This window comes from Pan paniscus, chromosome 17 (assembly GCF_029289425.2).
Source record: "Pan paniscus chromosome 17, NHGRI_mPanPan1-v2.0_pri, whole genome shotgun sequence".
NCBI lineage: Eukaryota > Metazoa > Chordata > Mammalia > Primates > Hominidae > Pan > Pan paniscus.
Window position 1 is genome coordinate 1500001 of NC_073266.2, and position 10336 is coordinate 1510336.

The window sequence follows — 10336 nt, forward strand, 5'->3', positions numbered from 1 at the left end:
GCTCGGGCGCACGCGCGCGCCGAACGGGGCAACGCCACGCGGGGAGGACGCGCTCTCCCCCGACGCCGACGCCCGGGACGGACGCCTCCGGGAAGGGCCACGGCAGGCCCGGGAAGCGAGGCGCACCCGGGGGACGCGCCGACCCGGCTCGGAGGAGCGGGCCGGGAGAAGACGAGGGAGCAACGGGCGAGGCCGAGGCGACGGGGAAGGCGCGAGAAAGGCGGCCGGCGGGGAAGGGGACGCCACGGGACCCCCTCGGGCGCAGCCGACCGCGGCCGGGACACACACGCGGGGGTCTCACCGCCGGCAGCCTCCGAGCGCGAAGGCGGCCCCGCGCGGCACCCGGAGCGGCCGACCGGCCCTCGGCGCTCCCCGCGGCTCCCCCCCACCACCGCCGCAGTCGCGGCCGGTCCCCCGGAACCCTCTCTTCCCTCGCACGCGCGCCACAGGCCGACCCCCGAAACCCTCCGGGAAGCCCACCGGGCCCCACGCGGGGCGCCACCGACCCGGTCCCGAAGGCGCGCGCCGGGGGACGCGGACACCGGGCCAACCAGTGGCCGGCGGCGGCGCCCCCAACAAGGCGGTGCCGGGTTCGGTCCCAGACGGGGCCACCAACCGACGTCAAGCCGGTGAGCCGCTCGGGGAGAAGAGAGGATCGGCGGGCGGCGGGCGGGGAAGAGGGCACAGACGGGCAAGGGCACCCGGGGGCCCCGCAGAGGCGGCGGCGCCTCGGGGAGAAACCTCAGGCACGGCCGGGCCACCAGGAAAACACGGCCGCGGGATCCCACCGCCACAGACACGAGGGCGGTCCCGCGGCGCCCCGCCTGGGACGCCGGACGGCCCTCGGCCCCCACCGAGACCCGCCTCGCGAGCCCCGGGGTCCCGCCACCGGGGGCCCCGAAGCGACCGCAGCCACGAACCCGACACGCCAGCACCACCATCGCTCGTGATTCTCTCGTCCATCCTCCGGCCCGGTCCCGCTCCGGGAGACCGGCGCGCCCCCACCGTGGGACGCTTTCCCAGGCCCAGGCGGCCCGACCCCGCGCCACGCAAACGCGGTCGTGGGCACCGGTCACGACTCGGCACACGGGAGCGGGCGGAGAGCCGACTCGCGGCGGAGGGGGTCACGCGCCGGACGGAACGCCGTGCGCGCACAACCCACCGCCCGCCGGCCGCCACGTCCCAACCCGCTGGGACGCCAGGGCCCGGCCCGGCGGGATCCTCCCCCGACTCGGAAGGGGGAGGCGCGGGCCACAGTAGGCGACGAGCCGCGCTCGGCCACCACCGCGGTGGCCGGCGGAAACCCTCGCTCTCCCCCCCGAACCCCGTCGAGGGGGAAGCGGAGGAGGGTCCTCTGCGAGCGAGTCGCTACGGCAGCGCTCCCATGACGGAGGCACAGACAGAGGCGGCAGTCCGGGGGATCCGGTACCCCAAGGCACGCCTCTCGGATCGCTAGAGAAGGCTTTCTCACCGAGGGTGGGTCACACTCCCCCACACGCCAGCCGCCCCTCCTCGGGCCCGCAGAGGCGCCGAGGGACGCCTGGGGAAGGGAGGGGGCCTGCAGTACGAGGAAACACCTGCGTGCGGCCACCTTGAGCGTTCGCGGTCAGGGCGGGGGCCCGGCCGGCGCGCGCGCGCGCGCAACCCCCACGAGGCCCCCCCGTCCACCCGCCTCCTTCCTTCCGAGGCAAAAGCACCCCCGAAGTCAACCCACACACAACCGGTCGGAGGCAGAACGGCAGCCCCTCGGCGGCCGGCCGGCGCACGCGCCACCGGCCCGAACCCACCGCGATCGCTCACACGGCCCGCGCGCACCCGCCAGAGGGGAGCACGGGACGTGCGCTCGCCGGACCAGGCGGACGCCCTTCCCCGCGTGGGAGGGGCGCGTCTCGTCTCACTCGACCGCCTCGAACCCCACACCGACGAGCTCCCTCAGGACCCACGCGCGGACACCGCGGCGGCGACCGGAGGAGGGGGCGCTGGGGGCGGGGACGACACACCACCGCTCGGCCTCGGGCACCTGAGGGACAACCCGGAGCGCTCCAGGAGCACCGCAGAGGCCCAAGCGGAGCCGACGCTCGCGCACGCCCCCCCGAGAGGGCAGCACGACGGGCCGGCGGGACGGCACCCCCCACCGCCGCGGAGGGGGGCCGCCCGCAAGTCCACAACCACTGGAGGCGACAGCGAGGGGTGCCTGCCGCGTCAGAGGGCCCCGCCGACCCGCCCCGCGACGCAGAAGGCGGCGGGCGGGACGGCGAGGTCAGGCCGGGCTCCGCACCCCACACGCCTCCCCCACACGCGCCGCCCGCAGGCGGGGAGAGGAGAGACGAGGGGACCCCGCGGGGCGGAGCGAGAAGAACGGTCCCGTTCGTCACGAACGTCCGCCCCTCGCCCGTCGCGGCTCGGACCCGGCCCGGGAGAGCACGACGTCACCACATCGATCACGAAAGAGCCCCCCGGGAGCGGAGGTCGGCCGGCCGGCCGGCCGACGCCCTGCTCCGGGGAAGGGGCGGCGGACAACCCAGCGGAGACGAGAACGCCTGACACGCACGGCACGGAGCCAGCGGGGTGGGGTTGTCGCGGCCGCCCCGGGCGCCCGCAGCGGAGAGCGCACGGGGGCAGGGTGGCCCTCGCCGCCTTCCCCGCCGCCCCCAGGTGGGTCAGAGACCCGGACCCGGGCCGGCACCGGGAGTCGGGACACGCCCGGGCGCGCGGAGGACAGCAGGCCCGCGGGCCCCAGCGGGCGGCTCAAGCAGGAGCACGGCCGGCTAGCCGGGTCACCGGTAGGCCAGAGCCCCGCACGCACCCGGAGTCCCAACCTCTCCAGCGACAGGTCGCCAGAGGACAGCGTGTCAGCAATAACCCGGTGGCCCAAGATGCAGACTCGGAGTGAAAGATATACCTCCCCCGGGGCCGGGAGGTCGTGTCACCGACCACGCCGCCGGCCCAGGAAACGCGCGACACGGACACCTGTCCCCAAAAACGCCACCATCGCAGCCACACACGGAGCGCCCGGGGCCCTCTGGTCAACCCCAGGACACACGCGGGAGCAGCGCCGGGCCAGGGACGCCCTCCCGGCCGCCCGTGCCACACGCAGGGGGCCGGCCCGTGTCCCCAGAGCGGGAGCCGGAAGCATTCTCGGCCGGCCCCTCCTACGACCGGGACACACGAGGGACCGAAGGCCGGCCAGGCGCGACCTCTCGGGCCGCACGCGCGCTCAGGGAGCGCTCTCCGACTCCGCACGGGGACTCGCCAGAAAGGATCGCGGCAGAGGGACCGCGGCCCGGCCCGGGGACCGCTCCCCGGCACCCGGGGGACGGGGGCAGGACGGTCCCCGGCTCCCCACGGGGACTCGGAAACGAATTCGGCCGCCGCCTCAGACGGCCAGGATGAGCGCGGACGGACCCGCGACCGGGCCGGGAAGGGCGTCCCCAGCCTCCCGCGCCACGCGCGGCGGGTCCCCGCGGGTCGCGGCTCGGGCCTCGGGAGCCGCGGCGCGCTGGTCGACCGGCCCGGGCAGCCCCACGCCCGGCTCGGGCCCAGAAGCGCAGCGACAGCCTCCCCCCCACATAAACCTGCACGCCAGAGCTCTGACTCACAAGCGACGCGCCACAGCTCTGGCGCCACCGGGCCAGCCGGGCTGACGACCGCGGGCTTTCCGGAGCTCTGCACAGCTCACAGCGGGGACGGTCCCCTCCCTCGGCAGCTGCCACCGCAGCTCCGGAAGCCGAGAGCGCGATCTAAAAGCGGCCGCCAGATGGAGCCCGACGACCGCCGCGAACGTCAGCGAGACAGATCCGGATGGCAGGGCGGCCCGTGGACCGCAAAAGCGAAACCGTGAGCCGAGAAGCTCTTCCCGAGGCCGAAAACGCAGCCCCTCTGCCCCAACCCCACACACACGGGGCCCAAAACGCGTCTCTGCCTCGACCGCGACAGAGTCAGAAGACAACCCACGGCGCGTGGGTGTTCGGAGATGCATCTCGGAAGCAGGGAGGGAGGGAGGGAGGGAGGGAGAAAGAACACACAAGGACTCGGTCGCGGGTCGCTGCAGACACACGGAGAGGCAAAATGCATGGGCTCTTCCGGAATCCACGCAGAGACAGACGGGGGGGGGGGGAGCGGCGGGGAATGGGGAAAAGAGACAGATGGTGAAAGGGAAGGAGGGAGGGAAGGGAGCAGGGAGGGAGGGAGGGAGGAAGAAAATGGAGAAAAGAGAGACAATTTAAAAAACGTAGATACACAGAGAAAACTTTTGAAACACTCCATTTTTACAAGACAGACGGAAAGGAAAGAAACATGAAAAAGAGAGAAAGAATGAGGAAAGAAACGAAGGAAAGAAGGGAAAAAGAAACAGGGAGGAAAGAAAAAAGAAGGAGAGACAGGGAACGAAAGAGAAATAAAGCACGAAGGAGAAAAGATCAGAAAGAGAGAAAGAAGGAAAGGAAGAGAGGAAGAAAAACCTAAAGAAGGAGGGAAAGGAAGAAAGGAAGGAAGAAAAACGTAAAGGAGCGGAAGAAAGAAAACAGAGATAACTACGTACACTTGTTCATTTATTAACATAAATACAACACTTTTCGTACGTAAGCGTAAACGTATTTGTGGACGATCGCTTCTCTATAGAGCGATGTGTATGTATTCGTATAGCAGAAACACCTACGTCTATTATGTAGAAGTATGTTTCTATGCAATCGGTACGTGTTTACGAGACGCGAGAGTAGTAAATGCAAAGATATACGCATTGTCGTTTACATATAAATGTACAAAAATGTTTACATTAATAAATGTCAGTAAATACACGGAAACGAAAGAAATAAAAAAAAAAAACGAAATGAGTCAACAGGCCGGGCACGGTGGCTCACGCCCGTCATCCCAGCACTTCGAGAGGCCGAGGTGGGCGCATCACATGAGGTCGGGAGTCGGAGACCAGCCTGACCAACACGGAGAGACACGGTGTGCCTACTAAAAACACAAACATCAGCCAAGCCAGGCGTGGGGGTGCCTCCCTGTAATCCCCGCTCATCAGGAGGCTGAGGCAGGAGAAGCCCTCGAACCCGGGAGGCGGAAGGTGCGGTGAGCCAAGATCGCGCCATTGCACTCTAGCCGTGGAAACAAGAGTGAAACTCTGTCTCAAAAGGACGAAACAGAAAGAAAGAAAGAAAGAAAGAAAGAAAGAAAGAAAGACAGACAGACAGAAAGCAAGCAAGCGAGAAAGCAAGCAAGAAAGCAAAAAAGCAGGAAAGAAAGAAAGAAAGAGAAAAGAAAGCAAGAAAGCAAGAAAAAAGAAAGCAAGAAAGAAAGAAAGAAAAAGAAAAGAAAGCAAGAAAGCAAGCAAGAAAGAAAAGAAAGCTAGAAAGAAAACAAAGCAAGAAAGAAAGCAGGAAAGAAAGCAAGAAAGCAAGAAAACAAGAAAGCAAGAAAGCAAGCAAGAAAGAAACAAAAGAAAGAAAGAAAGCAAGAAAACAAGAAAGCACGAAAGCAAGCAAGCAAGCAAGCGAGAGAGCAAGAGAGAAAGAAGCAAAAGACAGAAAGCGAGAAAACAAGAAAGCACGAAAGCAAGCAAGAAAGCAAGAAAACAAGAAAGCAAGAAAGAAAGAAAGAAAAAGAAAAGAAAGCAAGAAAGCAAGCAAGAAAGAAAAGAAGGCAAGAAAGCAAGCAAGAAAGAAAAACAAGCAAGAAAGAAACAAAAGAAAGAAAGAAAGCAAGAAAACAAGAAAGCAAGAAAGCACGAAAGCAAGCAAGCACGCAAGCAAGCAAGAAAACAAGACAGCACGAAAGCAAGCAAGCAAGAAAGCAAGAAAGAAAAAGAAAGGAAAGCAAGAAAGCAAGAAAACAAGCAAGCAAGAAAGCAAGCAAGAAAGAAACAAAAGAAAGAAAGAAAACAAGAAAGCAAGAAAGCACGAAAGCAAGCAAGCGAGCGAGCGAGCGAGCGAGAGAGAGAGAGAGAGAGAGAGAGAGGCTGGGCACTGTGGCTCACGCCTGTCATCCCAGCACTTTGGGAGGCCAAGGCAGGCGGACCACCTGAGGTTGGGAGTTGGAGACCAGCCTGACCAACATGGAAAAACACCGTCTCTACTAAAAGTACAAACATCAGCCAGGCACGGTGGCCCATGCCTGTAATCCCAGCTAATCAGGAGGCTGAGGCAGGAGAATCGCTTGAACCTGGGAGGCGGAGGGTGCGGTGAGCCGAGATCGCGCCATTGCCCTCTAGCCTGGGCAACAAGAGTGAAACTCTGTCTCAAAAAAAAAAAAAAAAAAAAAGGAAGAAGAAGAAGAAAAAAAGAAAGTAATGAAGGAAAGAAGGAAAGAAAGAAAGAAAGAAAGAAAGAAAGAAAGAAAGAAAGAAAGAAAGAAAGAAAAGGCAAGGCCAGGCAAGGCCAGGCAAGGCAAATCTACCTGCTTTCCCTACATCTGGGGAGAATCGGGAAAGTCCCCAACAACAACAAGGCCTAAAGTGGAGCTGCCATCTGTCAAACCCGAGCGGAAGAGTCCACGCGGGTTAAAGACACGAAGAAAGACAAGGAAACCATCGACCGAGGAGAAGAACAATCTGGCCCAGCCAGGGTCTGTCTCCTGAGGTTGTCTGGGCAACCAGGGAATGGGACGGAGGGAGGGCGGGCCTCCGAGACTCCGTCTCGAAACATAAATCATGATAATAAAATAAAATTAAGTTAAAAAAAAGAAATCACGCATAATTCCTAACGTGTTTGATGCCTCGAAAGGCGAGAGGCGTACGTACGTGTATGTCACGGTGGGGTTGTTTTTTGTTGTTGTTGTTGTTGTTGTTGTTGTTGTTGTTGTTGCTGTTCTTTCTTTTTCCCCGGAAACTCACTTTTTAATTATTTTGTTGCATTTCATTTTCATTTTCATTTTTTTGAGACGGAGTCTCGCTCTGTCGCCCAGGCTGGGGTGCAGTGGCACGATCTCGGCTCACTGCAACCTCCACCTCCCAGGTTCAAGCGATTCTCCTGCCTCAGCTCGGCCTCCCGAGTAGCTGGGATTACAGACAGTACAGCACAGCACGGCGCCCGGCTAATTTTGTGTATTGTGAGTAGAGACGGGGTTTCACCATACTGGCCCTGTTGGTCTGACCGCCTCTTGATCCACCGGCCTTGGCCTCCCAAAGTGAGGGGGTGACAGGCTTGAGCCACCGCGCAGGGCCCATTTATTTTATTGTATTGTATTTATTTATTTTAATTTATGTATTTATGTATGTATGTATTTATTTATTTATTTTTGAGACGGAGTTTCGCTCTTTTTGCTCAGACTGGAGTGCGATGGCGCAATCTCGGCTCACCGCACCCTCCGCTTCCCAGGTTCAAGCGATTCTCCTGCCTCAGCCTTCCTAGCAGCTGGGATTATAGGCATGTGCCACCGCGCCCGGCTAGTTTTGTATTTTCAATTGAGACGGGATTTCTCCATGTTGGTCGGGCTTGTCTCCAACTCCCGACTTCAGGTGATGCGTCCACCTCGGCCTCCCAAAGTGATGGGATGACAGGCATGAGCCACCGCGCCTGGCCTATTGTATTGTATTGTATTGTATTGTATTGTATTGTATTGTATCGTATCGTATCGTATCGTATCGTATCCTATCCTATCCTATCCGATCGTATCGTATGGTATTTTATTGCATTGCAATGGATTGTATTGACTTATTTTATTTAGTTAGTTACTTTTGTGTTATTTTATTTATGTATTTGTTTGTTCGTTTTTGCCTGATCAAAGGTCAATCAGACCCAGTCGTCAAAGTGGCGGTTTCCTAGGCAACAAAGGAGGGAGGAACATGGAGGTGGGGGCGGGGGCGGTGGAGAAGACACAGTTGCCCCAGGCTGTGCGCAGGCGGCCTGGTGCTCCCTTCCTCTGTGAGGCCTCTGTTTTCAGAGTCACAGTGACCGCTAGGTGATGCCCGACGTCTGCCAGTGAGAGTGTCAGCCCGGAATGAATTGGGATCCCCTGGGGACGGGGTGGGGGGAAGGATGGAGGCTCCCACAGCACAGTGGGTCACCGCGCCCTCCAAAGCGATCCCCACAACTAATCGACCAGGGCTCCTGGGGGGACGCAGCCTAAGTCCCCCACCCATCGGATCATCTGGAACTTCCGTCCAGAGACGAGAGACCGACTGGGAATTCTCTCAGTCAAGGTCCAAACTGAAAAGAATCACTGGCACGGACAGCAGGACTAAGGCCATTTCTAAAAGACTGGTTTCTGTGTTTTGGGTGAATCTGTGCATTTCTGTATCACAAAATGACTGACTTTGAACGTTACGATTTTTCTCCTCCTTACGTGTACGGTCCTGTGATAGACAGACCAGGGGACTCCTCAGCTCAGAGTCCGTGAGGCCAGAAGCTGACGTCCCAAATTTCTATTTAGAATGAATTTAAGCACGCCAGCCAAACGCTCTGCCGTGAAACTGTCTGTCGGGAAGACAAGCGGGGGAGGGGGGAAGGGGGGGTCCGGGCGCCGTAGGCTCGCGCCTGTCATCCCCGCACTTTTGGGAGGCCGAGGGCCGGTGGATCCCTCGGCCCAAGCCTTGGCAACACGGTGAAACCTCGTCTCAAAAAAAAAAAAAAAAAAAAAAAAATTACAAAAACTAACTGGTTTCATAACCTGGACTCAAAGTTAATAAATAGATAAATAGGCCGGGGGCGGTGGCTCACGCCTGTCATCCCAGCACTTTGGGAGGCCGAGGTGGACGGATCACAGGGTCAGGAGATCGAGACCATCCTGGCTACCACAGTGAAACCCCATCTCTACTCAAAATACAAAAAGTCAGCCAGGCACAGTGGTGGGCGCCTGTAGTCCCGGCTACTTGGGAGGCTGAGGCAGGAGAATGGCGTGAACCCGGGAGGCAGAGCTTGCAGTGAGCCGAAATCGCGCCGCTGCACTCCAGTCTGGGCAACAGAGCGAGAGTCTGTCTCGAAAATAAATAAATAAGTAAATACATAAATAAATAAATAAATGTAAATAAGTAAATAAATAGATTAAAATTGAAAACTAAAAAAAAGTAAAATAATTAAAAAAAAAAAAAAAAAAAAAAAAAACGTAGCCGGCCGGTGACGATGGCTCACGCCTGTCACCCCAGCACTTTGGGAGGCCGAGGCGGGCAGATCCACTGGGGTCGCCAGTTCGAGACCAGCCTGACCCACATGGAGAAATGCCGTCTCTACTAACAATACAAAATCAGCCGGGTGTGGTGGCCCCTGCCTGTAATCCCAGCTACTCAGGAGGCTGAGGCAGGAGAATCGTTTGAACGCGAGAGGTGGAGGTTGCGGTGAGCCGAGATGGTGCCACTGCACTCCAGCGTGGGCACCAAGAGTGAAACTCCGTCCGAAGGGGAAAAAAAAAATAAGGGCTGTATTCTGTTATTTTTGCTTCCTACCCTGACAAGAACATAATACAGCTGTTGTCTTTCTGCCTGCCTGCCTGCCCGCCCGCCCGCCTGCCTGCCTGCCTGCCTGCCTGCCTGCCTGCCTGCCTGCCTGCCTGCCTGTGGCAGGGCCTCATTCTGTCTTTCGCCCAGACTGGAGCGCAGTGACACAATTATGGCTCACTCACTGCAGCCTCAACCTCCCCAGGGTTAGGCGATTCCTCGAGGGATCCTACGGCCTCGGCCTCCCAAAGTGCTGGGGTTACAGGCGCGAGCCACCAGCACCCGGCCTGAGTTAATACATCTGGTCTCACTGCGTCTTAACCACGCACCCACGAAGAACTCAAGTCAAGAGAGAGTCGGCAAGAGACTCTCAGCATTCTCTCCCGAAAGCACGTGTGTCCCGAGCTCCTGTGGTTTCAGGTGGCCGCGCGTAGAGGAGAGATTTCCAATGTTTCCGGAGAGGTGCGAGCCACAGTCACTCGGGGCATCCGAGCACGAGATGGGGTTTCTGACAGCGACTGAAGGGCCAGGAAGGGCCAGAATCTGCCAAGGCCCGCGTTCCAGGGTGGGGCCGATGGAACCCAAGGTAGAGGGAGTCAGCGGTCCGCACAGAGAGAGCTCCAGCCCTAGGCCCCACTGTGCAGACCGAATCAGAAGGAAGAGAGTCCTTCGTCCTACCTGCCACATCCCTCACATCCCCCCACTGAACTTGGGAGTGGATCCGTGTTCTAAACACGAGGTGACTCTCGGTTTGCAATGGATCACAAGGGGCCGGGCTTTCCAGAGTCGGCAGGATAAAGAAGTCATTCTGGCTCGGACTCCCCCATCCCACGGTAACGGTCGGTAACGGTCGCTGGTGACTTTAAATGAGCCGGGGCTGGCCGGGCCGGAGCCGCTATGGGGGTGGGGGGGGGGGTGGGGGGGGGGCGGTGCCTGAGGCACTGCAGAAAGTGGGCCTGAGCCTCGAGG